This window comes from Ursus maritimus, unplaced genomic scaffold (assembly GCF_017311325.1).
Source record: "Ursus maritimus isolate PB19 unplaced genomic scaffold, ASM1731132v1 scaffold_25, whole genome shotgun sequence".
Lineage (NCBI taxonomy): Eukaryota > Metazoa > Chordata > Mammalia > Carnivora > Ursidae > Ursus > Ursus maritimus.
The window spans coordinates 27,979,886-27,997,848 of NW_024425008.1; the positions used below are offsets into that span (position 1 = coordinate 27,979,886).

At 39.8% G+C, this 17,963-nt stretch overlaps 1 protein-coding gene across 1 annotated transcript in view; it reads right to left on the reverse strand.

Annotated features, from left to right (window-relative positions):
- RGS6 (regulator of G protein signaling 6) overlaps window positions 1–17,963 on the reverse strand; it is a 548,980-nt gene that overhangs the window by 507,291 nt on the left and 23,726 nt on the right. The window lies entirely within an intron of this gene.

Here is a 17,963-nt window from a genome sequence, read left to right on the forward strand (position 1 = left end):
GGGGCAAAACCAGGACAGAGTGCTTGTTAAATGCACTCAAGAACCATCTCCACTATTTAAAATTTGCTGAAAATGAGCTCTTTTAATAACTTGTGCAGCTGTAAGCAGCAGTTGTGATTAATGCTATATTCCTATGTCCCAAATAACACAAACCTTCTTTGAAAGTGTGTTTTCCCACAATTTTTCAGCCTTCTTCTGAGCAGAACACATGCATTATACCTTTCCTCAGGCGGAGCCATGTGGTAAGAGGAACATGAATGGGAATCCATTATTGGTTTGGTTTGGTTTGGTTTGGGGCTGGACACAAGCAACAGATGTGGCAATGAGGAAGAGAAGAGCTTGAGCAGAACACCGTACTCACCAGAGTCCCAATTTTAGGGTAAGGCAAAAAAACACCTAGGATATAAAACTGGTCTTTGGAGATGAGTTGGTGACCACCATGAGGATGAACCCAAGAACCATATGCCTAGACTGTAGCACAGTCCTCTGCCAGAATTGGTTTAAGTGACATGACTCTATGGCTGAAGGCCTGGGAAGTAGTGTACAGGACACCAGACCCCAAGGTCAGAAGGTCTGGCTCTGCCACTAAAGGCTGGTTGACCCGACGCAAGCCTCAGTTTCCTTATTTACGAAGTTTAGATAAATAATATCTCATGACTTTCACAAGCATCATATGAAGGGTATGGGGTGCTGGAAGGAAATATAAAATGAAAAGTAACTTTTTTTCCCAAATGTATTGAGGTATAGCTGACAAATTAAATTGTCCATATATAAAGTGCACAAAGTCATGATTTGATATACATATAACTTTACAAAATATTTCCCACCACAAAGTTAATTAACACAACCATCACCTCGCATAGCTACCTTCGTGTGTGTGTGTGTGTGTGTGTGTGTGTGTGGTGAGAACACTTCAGATGTGCTCTTTTGGCAAATTTCAAGTACATAATACAGTATTATTGACTATCGTCCCCATGCTGTACACTAGATCCTCCGAACTTACTCAACTTATAACAGAAAGTTTGTACCCTTTGACCAACATCTCCCCAATTCCCCATTCCCTAGCCCCTGGCAACCACCATCTCCTCTCTGGTTCTATGAGTTCATTTTTACTTTTTTTTATAGGTTCCACATATAAGTGAACTCATACACTACGTGTCTTTCTCTGTCAGGCTTACTTCACTCAATGTAATGTCCTCCAGGTTTATCTGTGTCATCCCTAAGAAGATAGGGTTTTCTTCTTTTTTATGCCTGAGTCATATTCCACTATATATACATACCACAGTTTCATTATCCATTCATCCACTGACAAACGTTTAGGTTGTTTCCATATCTTGGCTACTGTGAATGTAAATCGAGGCCACAATGAGATGCCATCTGTTAGAATGGCCTTTATCAAAAAGACAAAAAATAACAAGTGCTGGCGAGGGTGAGGAGAAAAGGGAATCCTTATTCACTGTTGGTGGCGAAGTAGCTTGGTGCAGCCACTGCGGAAAACAGTAAGGAGCTTCAGAAAATTAAAACAGGATTACCATATGATCCAGCAATCCCACTTCTGGGTGTAGAGCCAAAGGAAACAAAGTCAGTATCTCAAAAAGATCTCTGCACCATCTTTGGTGTGGCGCTATTCCCAGTAGTCAAGATATCACAACGCACAAAGTGATGGAAGTTGATGTTATCACTGAGTACGATAACTCAGTGATTAGAGCATTTTGCTATGAGGTTGTGACAGCTCTGCTATCACAGAGAAAAGACCAGAATGAAGCGGCTCCCCAAGTGGTGGTCTGCTCCTTCCAGGTCTTGAGAAGAGAGCACGGGCTGTGAAGAAGTGGCCTCACACTTAGAGCAGCACCGTAGGCACAGGCTTTCCCACTGCGAGCCCCTTTCCGCCCAGGCGGAGCGGGAATAACACCAGTGATCTTGCAGAGATGCTGTCGGTGTGAGCCATCATGTGCCAAAGCACTGGCCCAATGCCTGGAAGAAGTGGGTCCTGGAGAAATGAGAGCCATTTGGACATTGCATCTGAAACGTAGGTAGCTGGCGCTTATCCTACTGGGATATTTCAGGACACACAGCCCAACACTTCCAGCAGCTCAATATGCTCTTCTTCATTTAAAAAAAAAAAAAAAAAAACCAACAAACAACCAACCAAATAAAATCTCTTCAATAAAGTACTGGAATAAACTCTGTGACCCCTCAGTAAAGGAGACACTCTTGGAGGAGTGAATAGCAGGATCTGTGTATTATTTATAGCATCATATGAATATACCTGGTTTCCGGGTTAACTTGCATACCCGTTCTCCAGCTAGACTCCCTATGAGTTCCTAGAAATGAGTTCCCACTGGGCAGAATCACTGGGTCTCGGTTCCTATGGAAATACTGTCCCAGGAAGGACATTTGCGGAGGCTTTTTCAGTCCCCCCCAAGTCCCCGAAAGCTGAAGCTGTAAAATTCTCTGTAAAAGTCCAGTTAGTAAATATTTTAGGCTTTTAGTCTTTGTCAGTCACATGGTCAATATCTGCCACAGCCATTCAACTCCTCCGTGGTTGCCACGGACAACTAATAAATGAATAGCATGGTTGTGTTTCTGTAAATCATGATTTATGAACACTGAAGTCTGAATTTTACATAATTTTCACACATCATGGAATATTGCTTCTTTTTTTATTTTTTCCAACCACTTCAAAATGTAAAAACCATCCTTAGCTCAAGTGCTATATAAGAACTGATACGGGGATGAGTTAGGTCCAAGCACAAGTAGTTTGCTGAACTCTGCCCTAAAATTGTACCGTGTCATCAGCCACGGTAGATGTTGTTTTCAACTACTGACCTCTCCTTCCCCAGAACGCAGTGAAGTTAGTGATATTAATCATTTATTTTAGAAAGAAAAAGCTCACTCCAAACCCTTGCTGACAATTAGGCGTTATCGTCTGTTTCCTTGACTAGCTCCTTGGAGGGGCTCATTTGCCTTGAGTCTTTTTAGCATCCAGGATCCTACTGTTGCTTTGTGGCTCTAGAGCCAACGCTATCACCTGTGCTCCTTTTGGCTGCCGTTATGTGTCGTGACTCACCAGAACATGAAAAATGGTGAAAAGAGAGGCCTCAGGAGGGTCAAAAAGCAGACTGGCACATTCCTAAGTTAAGCAGATTGAATTTGGTCAATGCTCTCTTACTGCTTGAAAAAAGAATGTGAGGTCACGGTCTACTGTGCTCTCCGGGCAGCCATGAGGAAAGTGTCTATTGACTGCATTGTTCAGCACCACAGTTTTTATATATTCTAAAATATAAAATAACTAGAGATGAACAGTCTCGTCGCAAAGCTACACTGTAGGAAGCTATAGTAAAGGAGGTTTTCCTTCATTTATTTAGAATGCATCTGCTCAGGGGCACCTCGGTGACTCAGCCAGTTGAGCGCCTGACTCGTGATCTCCACTCTGGTCTTGATCTCACAGTTGTGAGTTTGAGTCCCATGTGGGGTTCTATGCTGGGCATGAAGCCTACTTAAAAAAAAAAAAAATGCATCTGCTTGGTCATTTCCCCTCGATGCCCTACGAAGAGCCTAAGATAAGCACCCAGTAAGGAGGGAAGGAAGGTCTTTAACTAAGACACCCACCCCCATCCTTGCTGTTAGTCACTGAACGGCTCTGCTTGGCGGTCTTCAAAGGGGCATTAGCAAATACAAAGAGATATCCTAGACTTAATTTAGGTCGCCCTACATCTACCATGCCAAACACTGAAAGGAAAACCAAGCCTTCGGCACACCCTCTCTGTAGCTATGAAAAACAGATGAAATTCCAAAATTATTTTTCCTTCCCTTTTCTAAGATAGTGTAGTAGCCAGAATAATGCCCTCCTCCCCCCCAAGAAGTCCACATCTTAACTCCCAAAACCTGTGAATATGATGCCTCACGCAGCAAAAAGGACTTTGCAGGTATGAGTAAGTTAAGGATTTTGAGATGGGGAGGTTACCCTGGATGATCTGGGTGGGCTCCATGTGACCACGGGTTCCTAGAAGAGGCATGCAAGAGGGGCAGAGTCAGAGAAGGAGACACGATGGCCGAAGAAAGTCAGAGGGATGCAGAGTCGTGAGTTGAGAAAACTGGGCAGCCTCTAGAAAAAGGAAGGAAATGGGTTTTCCCCCGGAGCCTCCAGAAGGAACACAGCCCTGCCAAATCATTTTAGACTTCTGACCTCTGGGACTGTAAGAGAATAAATCTGTTTTGTTTTAAGCCCCTAATTTTATGGTAATTTGTTACAGCAGCCATAGGAAACTAATACAGCAGCTGCTAAAAGTGTCCCAGATAAAATGTAGTTTCTCACAAGTCAGCCACTTTATCTCAGTACACTTAACCCTGGAGAATGAAAGGAAACTTCTACTCCTCTCTCAAGCGGGTCCCTAAACTCCAGAAGTACTGAACGCTTAAATAAAATGCGATATAAAAGGGAAGGTTGAAAGGGTGAGTGGGCAGCAAGAGAACACTGCAGTCATATACAAAAAGCATTATCCAAGAGGGCTGCAAAGGATGAGATAGAAATGGAATGTGCCTTATTTATAGCAAAGCCTGCCTCCCCTCGCAAGTGTGTGACAGAAGAGCTGTTTTAAAGTTTTATTCTTCAAACTTGGCTGCAGAACTTGGCTGCATCTCAGAACTGTGCTTTTGTATTTAGCTTTAAAATATAAGAAGCAACCCCATGGTTAAACTGGAGGCAGAGGTGGTATGGGCAGGAAAAATGCAGGGGGTGGGGAGTGGAAAGAGGTTGAAATGTTATTCTTATTTAGTTAGTTGCTTAAGAAAAACAAATAGAGAATAAAATAGCAAAAGGCTTGGAAAGGTTCCAAGTTGAAAATTTCTCAATACCCAGGCGTTGAGGCTCTCCAGAGAAGGGTGGTGCTGCAAAGCCAGTCAGACATTAGGATGGCAATCTGGTTTCGAGGTAGAGAGGAAAGAATACTCTAGTCCTAATTATTAGAGATCCCCTCACCCTCTTTCTTTCTTTTTTTTATTTATTTATTTATTTATTAGGGAAAGAGAGCGAGCATGAGTTGGGGGGAAGGGCAGAGAGAGAGGAAGAAGGAGACTCTGCACTGAGCAGGGAGCCTGACGCAGGGCTCGATCCCAGGACCCTGGGAGAACGATCTGAGCTGAAGGCAGATGCGTAACCGACTGAGCCACCCGGGCATCCCTCTCATCCTCTTATTTAAGTACAATGAACACTAACAGCAACCCAAGGAAGGCCAGCCTATACATGCAGAAACTAATACTGACCTTCCAGAAAACAATACGTACCAGGAGTCATGACACAGGTCATGCCCTCTGACCTAGAAATTCTAAATTTTGCTATTAATAACAAGGAACTGAATAACTAAATTACAGTGCATTATCTACTTGGAATATAATACAATCTTTAAAACTTATGATTATGACAACACATTGTAGCACAGACTAATGCTCAGGATATGGTAGGAAAACATAAAATAGTATATACTCTATGATTACCCACTAGGCTAATATATATTTTAATTTTTAAATTTTTAATTGAAGTATAATTAACATGCATATTAGTTTCAGCCATACAATATAGTTATTCAACAAGTCTATACACTTCTCAATGCTCAACAAGATAAGTGTACTCTTAATCCCCTTTATCTATTTTACCCATCCTCTCACTTCCCCTCTGATAACCACCAGTTTGTTCTCTATATTTGAGTCTGTTTTGTCTCTTTTTTCTTTGTTGTTTTTTCCTTGAATTCCACGTATGAGTGAAATCATATGGTATTTGACCTCTTTTCTTAGCATTATACCTTCTAGGTCCATCCATGTTGCAAATAGCAAGATTTTATTCCTTTTTATGGCTGAGTAATATTCTATCATATATATATATGATATATTCTGTCATATATCTATCATATATGATAGACATATGATAGATACATAGATATATCATAGATATATGATTGACAGATACATATACCACACCTTCTTTATCCATTCATCCATGGATGGACACTTGGATTGCTTCCATATCTGGGCTATTGTAAATAATGCTGCAATAAACATAGGGGTGCATATATCTTTTCAAACTAGTGTTTTCATTTTCTTTGGGTAAATACCCAGTAGAGGAATTACCAGATCATATGGTAATTCTTTTTTTTTTAATATTTTATTTATTTATTTGACAGAGATAGAGACAGCCAGCGAGAGAGGGAACACAAGCAGGGGGAGTGGGAGAGGAAGAAGCGGGCTCATAGCAGAGGAGCCTGATGTGAGGCTCGATCCCATAACGCCGGGATCACGCCCTGAGCCGAAGGCAGACGCTTAACCGCTGTGCCACCCAGGCGCCCCTCATATGGTAATTCTATTTTTAATTTTTTGAGGAAACTCCATACTGTTTTCCACGGTGGCTGCACCAATTTGTATTCCTACCAATAGCGCACGAAGGTTCCTTTTTCTCCACATCCTTGTCAACACTTGTTATTTATTGGTTATGAGCCTAGCCATTCTGTCAAGTGTAAAATGATACCTCATTGTGGTTTTAATTTGCATTTTCCTGATGATTAGTGATGTTAATCATCTTTTCATGCGTCTGTTCGCCATCTGTATGTCTTTGGAAAATGTCTATTTAGGCCTTCCGCCCATTTTTTAATCAGATTATTTGGGGGTTTTTTTGTTGTGTTGTATGACTTCTAATATATTTTGGATAACAACCCCTTATCTAATATATCATTTACAAATATCTTCTTCCATTCAGTCAGTTGCCTTTTTGTTTTGTTGATGGTTTCCTTCATTGTGCAAAAACTTTTTATTTGGGTATAGTCCCAATAGTTTAGTTTTACTTTTGTTTCCCTTGCCTGAGGAGACATATCTAGAAAAATGTTTCTACAACTGTCAAAGAAATTATTGCCTATGCTTTCTTCTAGGAGTTTTATGGTTTCAGGTCTCACATTGAGGTCTTTAATCCGCTTTGTTTATTTTTGTGTATGGTGGAAGAAAGTGGTCCAGTTTCATCCTTTTGCGTGTAGCTGTCCATTTTCCAGCACCATTTACTGAAGACACCATCTTTCCTGTTGTATATTCTTGCCTCCTTTGTCATAGATTAATTGGCCACGTACGTGTGCATTTATTTCTCAGTTCTGCATTCTGTTCTATTGATCTACATGTCTGTTTTTGTGCCAGTACCTTACTGTTTCGATTACTACGGCTTTATAGTGTATCTTGAAATCTGGGATTAGGATACCTCCAGCTTTATTCTTCTTTTTCAAGATTGCTTTGGCTATTCAGGGTAGCCCTGAATATTATATATTATATGTGCACTAATATAATATATATACACTGCTTATATAAAATAAAAGCCTGGAAGGAAGTAGACCAAAATGTTAACTGTGGTCATGTTTGTATGGTAGGAATATGTGAGATATTTTTTTCTATAGTTCATATATTCTTTCAAAAACGAACTATTACTTTTAAAATGGAAAACAATTAATTTTTAAAAGGAAAGAAAGAAAATCAGTCAGCAGAAAGCTCAGCTTTACCAGTATTTTACCATGTGAGTTTCAGAACTAAAAATGCTTAGTGTTTTCTTGCTTCAGGTTCTCCATATGAAATATAAGGCTATTATTACACCAGACACATCGCCTAGATTTAGTGTAATAAAATACACTACCTCCTATGTACATCTATGTTTTCTTATCACCATACCTTTGCTTCCACAACTCCCATCACCTAGAATCATTTCTTGGCTTTTCCTACAGAAAATCCTCCCCTTTCTTAAAGACGCAATTCAAGTCATTTCTCTTGAAATTCCTTTCCCCTGTGTAAGCCCATCTTGTCAACACCAACCTTCCTATAATTAACTACAACTTTGAGATCTTCTTTGTTTTTTCTATGTAATTTAATTTCTTTTAAAAAAATTACAAACTTAGAATAAAGCAAACCCAGATTCAAATCTCAATACCAGTCATTTACTCCTTCTGATCCTGTTTCCTTGTGTGTAATATAGGACATCCGCCAGTTGCCTAACAAGCCATTCTGGTGATTACATGAGTCAGTGTATGTGCGGTACCCAGCACAGTATCCAGTGTAGAGGGGGTAGCAATAAATCCCTATTATCTTCCTTAATCTTGCATCAGCAGATCTGCACTAAAGAAAATACTAAAGGTAGTTCTCCAGACAAAAGAAAAATGATCCCAGAAGTAAGCACAGAGATGTAGAAAATAATAAAGCAATAAAAACAATAATTTTTTAGTAAATCTACACAACCATTGTATTTAGCAAATAAGACAAAACTTTTACAAAAATGGTGAAGTCCTGTAGGGTTTTAAAAGTAAAGAATATTCAATTGGACCATATCCTAGGATGTCAAGAACCAACTTCCTTTCAAGGCAATTAGTAGGTCTACCAGAACAGGGACCCAGTAACCTAACCCGGGGGTCATTCCAAATATAAATCCTATCCCCCTATGATTATTTAATTCCTTTTCAACAAATATTTGATTGATTTCTATCTTTTGATGTTATTTACCACAGAGGTATGAATATTCTTTTGGCATGAATGTGTGTCTATATCTATATGTCTATCTTTGTATATTTTTTCCATTCCCTTATTCTAATACATTTTTAGAAATGAGAATGCAGATCAAAAGACTTGTCCATTTTCAGTTTTGATTTCTATTGGCAATTGTGTTTTTTAAAAATAATGCTCCTATCCTACAACAACTGAAACATTTATTTTCCCTTCACAGGTATCTGTAGGCTTTTAGTTTTTCTTGTTCAAAATCTTGAGAATGAGGACTTCACTCTATGGCCATTCAAGTTCTCCATATGTAGGAATATTGCAAAGGAGTGGCAATCGTGAGAGTAATAAATTGTCAAAATGTAAAATCTTAGACTCTTGGAAATGAAATGAGGGGGGAGAAATGGGAAAAAAATGAAATGAAGCCTTGAACACACCAAAGGCTTTCTAAATTAGAAAGCTATACTCGTGGAAACACATCATATTAAACCACACTGAGCTGTTCTCGACACTAAAAATACCATGCCTTTCATCTGCGGACACTGATACCACTGGTTGGGGACTTGCCTACACTCCTGTCTCCTGCCAACCAAGATAATGTGATGGGGAGCTTTTCCTGTGGCAATTCCAATCCTAGGGGAAAAGGGAAACAGAACAGTTTTTTCCCAAGGCAATAAAAAACCTTCAAAATACTTAATGAAAGGAATTCAAAATGCAGATTGAACAATTAAATTAGTTACCCAGAATACTCTCTGAAGTTAGTCCTTGGGAAAAAAGAAAAGAAGCCCTAAATGTTCAAGACCAAAAAGCGTTTGTTTGAAACATAATGACTTACATGACTTTTTAAAGTTTTGCTTGGGTTAACAAACAATGAATCATGGAACACTACATCAAGAATTAATGATGTACTGTACGGTGACTAACATAACATAATAATACTAATAATAACAAAAAGAAAATTTTAAAGAAAACAAAGGCGGCTATAAAAAGAGTAAACAGGCAAAGAAATGTGGATGTCTTTATTTTAGATTATGAAAGCCCTGGCATGTCAGAGCTGAAAGCACTTTCGAGATCACCTAGACTAGCTAACTCCTCACTTCACAAATGGCAGAACTAGACTCAAAACAAAAACAACTTGGGCACGGCCCTAAGTCAGCTAGTGGTGCAGCCACAGTTGATTGAGAGACACCCTGGCCTAGTTACACTCTCCTTCCACGACACTTGACTTCTCTGCACACAAGGAGGAGAAGGGCAGGCAATCCAGCTCTACAGTTATTTGGTTCAAAATTTTGTTGGTTCCAGGAGACTTTCTGACATTTCCCAGGTGTAACCTGGTGAAAAGATATCTCCTTATTCCCCTCAGATCCACCCACATCTTATCAGACACCAAATCCAGTTGGTTGTACCTCCTAAACAGCTCTCAGGCACATCCCTTCACCTGCGTTACCACTGCCATTAACAGGGACATCATTTTGTCCTCACCTGAATCCCTGCAAAATCACCAAACCACTCTGCCCACTAATCTTACCATTTCTCTCACACCCTCTCTGCACAAGTGCATTCGCCACGCCGACCATATGACTTCCCAGCTTCGGGTTCTCTTTTGTGGTGACTTTCCTTATGAAGAAAAACAAGGTTTCGGTAGCTTTCCTTTGCTTTGGGGTTAATGTCTACATGAGTCAGAGACTGGTCAGGAAACAGATGGCACCCGTAAGACAATTGAAGAAAGATTTATTTCAAAAAAGACAAAGTAAAAAGAAGTGGCAGAGTATAGGAGAACCACAAGGAACGCTCAGGAACCCCTAACTTATACGTAAACCCCTCACCTGATCACCTGCTCCTAACAGAAAGGATATGGAATGTTATGTCCAAGATTAGGTTACAAAGGAGTAAAACTCCACTACCACCCCCCTTCCTGCCTCTTCTTCCTTGCTCATTCTGATGAGACAAGCTGCCTTGTTGTAAGCTACCCTGTCAAGAAACTCAGAGTGGCTCCAGTCAATAGTTAGTGAGGAACTGAGGCCATCACTCCCACAGCACTCGAACTGAATCCAGCCAACAACCACATGAGTAAGCTTAAGTGGGCCTTTCCTCAGGTGAGCCTTCAGATTAAACTGCAATCCCCGCCAACATCCTGACTGTGGTCTTTGTGAGCGGCACTGACCCAGAGGACCCACCTAAGATTACTGACCCATGGAAACTATGACATAATAAATGTGCTTAAGCCAATTAACCCCATTACATTTTGGGGTAATTGGTTATACAGCAATAGAGGACTATACAAACTGGAGCCACCCAAATGCCCAAAAAAGATGAGGAGAAGAAAAGGGTATCAGGACCCAGAGGAGAACAGTCTGCCCTGGAAGGAACAATGACCCTCAGTCAAGGGACACAGGCAGTGCAAGACTCTACAGAGAGGGAGCCACAGGAAGGAACGCCCTGGCTTTGCTCTTCTTCCTCCCTCCCATCTCTCCCCAGGCTTCTACTGACCAAACTTGATTCAAAGCCAGAGATCCCAAGAGCCCTGCCAATGAGTCTACCTCCTGGGGGCAGGGAGCAGCATGGGGGGTGGGGGGTGGGTAGAATGTGGATGTGCAGGTGCAAAGAGAAGATACCTGCATGATGTCCTAAATCTTTGGCATGATATGTCAGGTCTTTTGTGATCCAACGCTAATCTCCCCAGCCAACTTTATTTCTCCACCTCCGTCACATATACATAGCTCCAAGAAAACAGCCACTTGAAGTTCCCAGAAAGTTTATAACATCACAACTCTGTCCCTTTCCATGTCGTAGTCCTTCTACCTCCTACACTTCTTTTTCCCCCCTCTCTGCCAGGTTAATTCCTATTCATCTTTCACGAATTAAGGCAGGTGCCAAATCCTCTGGTCTTCTATGACATCATCATCCTCTCTCTTGATATGGACTTCGTGACCCTTCTACCTCCTTCCACGTTCCTCAGCTCCCCTCTACCAACTGCCTCTTGCAGTTGCCTAGTTACCCATCTCTGCCCATCAGCCTACAGGTGTCATCAGGGCACAGACTTCATCTTGGATTCCTAGCATCTGGCATGCAAATGACACTCAATGCATATTTGCTGATTAAATTATTGCTAAGCCTCATTGTGCCTTGGTCACCAGTATCTATAGGTTCCCTGACTCTCAGTTGTGCTGGCCACTACCACTGCCTTCCATGAATTCCAAAATAATGTCCTATTCCCAGCTTGCTCATCAGGCTTGCCTCTTCCAGGCTAGATTTCTTCCCCTTCTTGCTGCATACCACTGCTTGTGTAACTAAAATAGTGCTACATTTCCTTTTTGGAAATATGCCTAAAGCAACTTCTACCCAGAACTGCAAGGGTCCTAGAACATTAGGGAAAGTGACCTTGGAGTATCAGGGCAACACAGAGGCAAGACCCAAATTCCAACAGAGAAGGAATAAATAACTGGAAATTAACAAGTGAAGGAAGCCAGCAATGACTTACAAGAACATTGGCTTTCTCTTCTTTCTCTAAGACTTCTAATTCATCCCTAACACTATGTATTACTGACAGAATCCAGTGCTACTACTGAAACACTGTTCCTGCTATCTGTCTAACCTACAATCAGTACCACTAAATGATACCTGTACAAAAGTCTTATATGTTACTAGTGAGCCAAAGAAACACATCGCCACCAAGAAAATACTTTAACTGTTGAATGTTAAATCATTACAAGTACAATTTTTCTTTTGATGCCTAACTACATTAGGTTTTATCTCAATCCACTTTAGGTTATGTAGGACTGTTTAAAATATTTCCAGAAAAGTTCAAAAGACCCTTAGGCATGTCTACAGTCTCACAACATTGTTCTGACATCAGGAAAGTTAATTAACTTCTAAATGATTAAAAACTTAGAGAATGAAACTTGTAAATTATTGCAGAAAAGTATGTTTACAATATTTAGTCCAGTCCCCTCATTTTACAGAAAAGGAAATGAAGCCAAAGTAATATTTTATTTATTATGCTGAGTGGTTGCTAGGTACACAGGGTTCATTTTATCATGCTTCTTTCTACTTTATGTGGACATGGAATATATTCTTTTTGTGTAAGAAGTATTCTGTGGTTGGCAAGGAAGGAGGAAAAGAAAAGAGAGCGGAGGAAATCAAAATAAGAAGCAGAGCTAGGAAAATGAAGTTGCCCATCTAGAGAACCAAATCAGTAAGCGTGGGAGTTGGGGTCAGATATCCCGAACTCTCTGCTCCCTGTCTGGCATCTTCCATCACACTGTACTGCCTCATGACCCAAGTCTGGGTCAAGTTAAGCTACAATTTACTCTGTCCAACTACCATCTAATTGCCCAGAATTCTACCAAATCAAATTACCAGTCCAGTTGGAAATTTCTCAAGAGACATTATTAACACCACTCAGAGAATTAAACAAAATTGGAAAGCAACCTACTTGTACTCAAAAGAATTCTAAGTTTATAAAAGAAAGTAAACATTTTAGAAAATCTTTACCCAAGAAACAAGAGCACCAACAAGCAGAAGGAAGCTTTGGCATTACAAATGTTCAAAGTTAACCAAGTCAAGTCTCTGAGAATAAGCATGAAAAGCAAAGATCAGCTGCACAGTATTTTCATTTATTTAATTCATCCAATGTCTGTTGAGCCCCAACAATGTGGCAGTGATAGTCTGTGGTCGATAACATGGCGGTGGAAGGGACATCAACAGGGGTAGTCAGGCTACCTGGACATAATCATGGCCTCATGGGGAAACTGCTGAGTTACCTATGCAAGTTACACACTCTCTCCATCCTTCAGTTTGCTCATCTAAATGAGGATGTACCCTATGATCCAGCAATTGCACTACTGGGTATTTACCCCAAAGATACAGACGTAGTGAAGAGAAGGGCCATATGCACCCCAATGTTCATAGCAGCTCTGTCCACAATAGCTAAATCATGGAAGGAGCCGAGATGCCCTTCAACAGATGACTGGATTAAGAAGATGCGGTCCATATATACAATGGAATATTACTCAGCTATCAAAAAGAACGATTTCTCGACATTTGCTGCAACATGGACGGCACTGGAGGAGATAATGCTAAGTGAAATAAGTCAAACAGAGAAAGACAATTATCATATGGTTTCTCTCATCTATGGAACGTAAGAACTAGGAAGATTGGTAGGAGAAGAAAGGGATAAAGAAAGGGGGGTAATCAGAAGGGGGAATGAAGCATGAGAGACTATGGACTCTGAGAAACAAACTGAGGGCTTCAGAGGGGAGGGGGTGGGGGAATGGGATAGACTGGTGATGGGTAGTAAGGAGGGCACGTATTGCATGGTGCACTGGGTGTTATACGCAACTAATGAATCATGGAACTTTACATAAAAAACAAGGGATGTACTGTATGGTGACTAACATTATATAATAAAAAAATATTATTATAATAAAATAAATGAATAAATAAATAGAAATAAAATTTTTAAAAAATGAGGATGTTACTAAAATCCCTTACTTGTAATTGCATGACAGGAGACTGGTTCTTCTACATCTGAAAGATCTATGAATAATTATAAAATCAAAAACTCACTTCAAAACATCAACTTTCCCTTTACTTTGTCATGTGTACTCTACCTGGATATTGTACAAGATACTAAATAAGCGTGTTTCAAACTCAGATTCTCCTGAGAAGAGTTTAAAACTCATATTCCCAGGGGGTGCCTGGGTGGCTCAGTTGGTTAAGTGTCTGCCTTCGGCTCAGGTCCTGATCTCAGGGTCCTGGGATTGGCCAGTGTCAGGCTTCCTGTTCAGTGGGAACTCTGCTTCTCCCTCTCCCTCTGCCCCACCCCCTCCCTGCGCATGCCTCCCTCCCTCTCTCTCAAAGAAATAAAATCTTTTAAAATATTAAAAAACAAAATAAGACTCAGATTCCTAGGACCCAGTTCAGACCTATGAAACAAAAATAATTTGGTGAAGGGGATCCTTTGAGGATCAATATTTTTATAAAACAGCCGTAAATGATCTGATGTTCAGCCACGTTCAAATATCATCCCTACATTGGACAATTCAGTGACCCAGGATCCTTTGGATCCAAGAATATAAAAAAGGTTAACAGGGTCTGGGTGACTTAATGAATAATTAAGGTTTTCTCTTAAATAGATTTTTAATGTGACCAATACATTTTTCATACACACCTCCAATCCAAACTGTGAATGTGAAGGATGAAAAACTAAATTAGAAAGTCTATTCAACTCAATAAATAAATCATGCCTCGGGAAAGTACAACTTCTCACAGCTAATGACACAGAAAACATGAAAAGAAAATGAGAAGGATCCTGAGAGTGTAGGCTTAAGAAACCCACCCATCATTACTCATATGTCAGGAGGTTACCATCCTAAATGGCATTTAAAAGTCACAACAACATCACGGACATGATCATCCCACTTACTGCTCGGAGGTTTACCCGAAAGCTCCATTTCCCTAGATTTGGCTTTTTAAATGTCAGCATCTGAATCAACACAACACAATCCAAGCAAAAACTTCACGCTAAAAACATCCTACATGAGTAAGAAACAACAAACAAGAGAAAGAAAACAAAAAGGAAAACACTATTTGCATAATTTTTAATGTAAATTTCTATTGTAGACCTCTAAAAAAAGTTTTGGTTTTAGAGTTCACAACCTTGAAAAAACCATTATGGAAGAGGACTTCCATAGTAAATGTTTTGAATTGACCTTGGTTTCAAGGTTTAATCTTTACTGACACCTTGAGGATAGTGTCCCGCAATAATGGTTGTATTGGTTGTAGCCAATGGCTGGTCTACAGCACTGCGAGTAGAGAACTAGGTAAATAACCCACAGTTGAAACACAACCATGATTTAGTCAAATTAACTAGGTTTAAATGATTCCAGGTCCTAGATCCATACTAAGCAATGCCTTCTTTCTAATAGATCGAACAGATGCAATATCCCTTTTATAGCAATTAACTAATACAGCAAATAACATGAACACATGCATGCCCCACACACAAATTTGTCATAAGTAAGCAAGATATATTTCCAATATAGAAACCAAATGGCCAGTAGTCATATCTCTGAAGAACTACAGCAATCGACAACTTTGTACCTAAATTAAACCAAAAAAGAGTCCTCTCCTACCACCTAAAAAGTAAAAATCAAGTTCCCGCAAACCTGAAGGGAGTTTTCCTTTCAACATAATACCAAACATTTATAATACCAGAAAGGTGTTTGGGTTGCATGACCTTTACATTTCCTATGAACCTTTAATAACCCATGGGTTTACGATCTCCTGAACAAAATAAAAATAATTGAATTTAAATTAAAAAAGAATAACTGTATTGTTTACCTGTGTCTTAAAATACAACTCACTGTATGAATATACTTTAGCCAACTTATTAATGCCACCAACATTTATACATTTTTATTTCCTCTCCAAATGACACACTGTCTTTATGAGGCCTTAAGATAAAAGAAAAGACACGTTCATTATGGACCACTCCGTGCAAAGTAAGATGTGAAATGCCTCATTTACTTTATCTAAATGAATCTTCATAATGACCCCACCAGGTACTATCCTTCCTCCCACCTTTTATTTTTCTTTTTGAAAATGAAGAAACTGAAGCTCACAGAAGTTAAAAAAAACTCAAGATCACACCAGTAGGAAGTAGTAGAGTTGCAATCATTTTAACCTAGGTCTGATTTCAAAGCTCACGCTCCTAGGAGCTGGGCATAGGGTTTCCCAGCATGGGGTGGGTTAAGAAGGTAATGATGAATAAATATCTTTCTATTCTGTATGCTTCACTAATTGGCTCACCCTGTTAATCTCTTTTTTTTCTTTACTACAACTTAACAGGCATCTCTGTTAGAGAAGGGTTATCTAAGCATTCTCTTACAAAGCAAAGGATTAAGGAATTTGATACTCAAAGCAAGATTAGTTTGAGTTCTATCTTTATAAGGAAAGAGAAAAATTCACCATATCAGTCATCCAGGAATATCTAGCTCAACCTTGCTCATGTGATTAGCAGAGATCAAACACAAAGTCTTGCAGAATACACAGAACCCAGCAGACAACTCGAATATTTGTAAAATGAATGCACAGTAACTCATTTTCCTTATTAATATGTTATATAGTTAGGTTAAATTTTCACAAATATGCAAGCCTTAAAAAGGTATATTAATAAGAAGCAGTTATTCCCTCAAATTCAACATGTGCACAAATAAAACTTATGTGTCGTAGTTCCTTCCTTTAAGACATTCTTCCAAATATCCCTATTTGAATTAATACCATCAATGTCTTTCTATAACCCAAGGTCAAAACACAGTCATCTTTGATTCTCTATTCCCTTCCTAATTCTATATGCATTCAGTTTCCTAGTCATTTTTAATTCAGACTCTTTAATCCCTTTGCTCAGTTCCACTCAATTCTGAGAGGCATTTCCCTTGCTAGATTAGTGTCCTCCTTACCTTTCTCACAGAGACAGAAATACCAATCCCCCCCACACCCCCAGAGTCTCGAATCTGCCTCCATAACAGTGCACGTGGCACACAGGCCAAGACTCATAATCCCAAAGAGATATTAATTTTACAACTCCTAGCACAAAAGTTTTTCATAATGAAATTGCCTATGATTCAACATTCTAAAATATGGCTCCACCCAACTCTTCCCAAAATCTTACCTCCATTACTCCATGTAAGTCTGCTACGCCCCCAAGCTCACTGGTTCTGGATGCTGTTCACTTTCTTCAGCTCCTTCCCTTTGCTGAACGCATCTCACTACCTGGAATGTTGTTCTTCCTTTCTGCTTTCCACAGAAAGCAGTCCTACCCATCCTTTATAACGGAGTTCAAAGACCACTCCTCCACCAGTCCACACCTGGCCTCTGAGCCTGGAAGTAATCACCTGTTCCTCTGATTTCATATAACACTCTATTTGCACTTCTCTTATGGAAATTAACACTTAGATTATTACAGTTATTTGTGTCCATCTTACGTCTCCTACCCACTGTAACCATCTAATACATGCATACCTCTGTATCTCCCACATCATCTAGACCAGATCTTGTACCGACTATGGGTTCAAAAACAATCACTTGATAAATGTTACACAAAGGCTTTTACGTCGAAGGAGAATATAGCTCCCCCTGCATTGCTTAGGCAATCTTTGCATTTAAAGAAAACCAATTCAGGGGCACCTGGCTGGCTCAGTTTGTAGACCGCGCAACTCTTGACCTCAGGGTTGTAAGTTCAAGCCCCACAATAGGTGTAGAGATTACTTAAAAATAAAATCTTTAAAGAAAACCAAATCATATTTTTCAAGTATGACAAACCTAAGTTCCTTGAATTTTAGAATTGGAAAATCAGAGCATATGAGAAGAAAACGATATTCATTTATCCGTCAAGGCAGTTTAGGCAGAAAACATTTGTCAAGCTGTCAACCATCAGTCAACCCTACACACAC